Source organism: Penaeus monodon, chromosome 15 (assembly GCF_015228065.2).
Source record: "Penaeus monodon isolate SGIC_2016 chromosome 15, NSTDA_Pmon_1, whole genome shotgun sequence".
In the NCBI taxonomy this organism is placed as follows: Eukaryota; Metazoa; Arthropoda; class Malacostraca; order Decapoda; family Penaeidae; genus Penaeus; species Penaeus monodon.
In genome coordinates, this window is record NC_051400.1 from 17,540,019 (window position 1) to 17,541,230 (window position 1,212).

The following is a 1,212-nucleotide window of genomic DNA, read 5'->3' on the forward strand; positions in this document are numbered from 1 at the left end:
GGGGGAATATACGGCATATAAATGCATATAAGCATCACTCAAATATTTCATTTGCATAAAGGACTAAACTGACGATATCTCGCACCCACCACCATCCATGGCCGCATAGCAAGATCGGTCCTAGTATAGTAGCCTGCTATTATTAATATTAGCATTCAAGTAGCAAACTAACCCTCGTCTCGGTGATTCTGCAGCAGACTAGCGGTAGTCTTGGCCGCGTTCCACCTTTAAAAAATGGTCGGCGCGGGTTCATCACTTCACAGGGGGCCGCTGCTGTCGTAAATGTCGATCGGTTCGCTCGCTCGAGGACCGGCCTCTTGCGAGCTCTTTCGTCGAAACTCTCATCTCCCGACACGAGCACTTGGGCGGCTGTTCGAATGATGCATAAATACATATTACCTTGAGGAACATTATCACCAGCCACTCATCTGGTAAGCGCCCTTCTGTACTACTGTGCCTAACGAGCGCCCTTCTGTACTACTGTGCCTAACGAGCCCCAGCGATGTACTATAAAGTTAAACACTTTTCTTTAGGTCGGATAAGATTTTCTAAATACGGACCTTGGATTCGGGATGATAGCACAGCGGCAGGGAAGATACGAGGCAGCTAATAAACATATGTTATCTTGATAAATATGCGGAAAATGTATGGCTATGAAAAATGCATACTTTATGAATAAACATTTATCTGCATCTATCGGTATCTACATCTATATTTAACCTGTATATACTCTACTGTTCTTGCAAAAAATAGCAAAGTGCTAACGATTTGGTGTTGACAAATAAATAAATAAACACAAAAAAGGATTTTCCCTTTTTCGTAAAATGCAGTCTATCCTCCGCGTAAGAGGAACCACAGGTCGTCTATTATAACAACGCGATCGTTCAATCTCAATTCCCATCGCTTTGCTTCCTTCTTCAATCATTCCATCGCGTGGGGCAGAGTCGGGGGCGTGCGCAGCTTAAATTAATATCGTCCTCAATTTGACATTTTCCGTAGATTTGTGGACGTTTGGAAAATCCATTACAGCCCCCAAAATAACAGTGACAAGGCAGTGACAGTGAATATAGCTGACAACAATCTTTATAATTACGATGATAATGCCAATTATTATCATCATAATCACCATAACACTGAAGATAATTACGATTTAAATGAGAATGACGAGAGTGAAAGAGACACGAAAATGTAAATGCTTAAATGTGACTATCG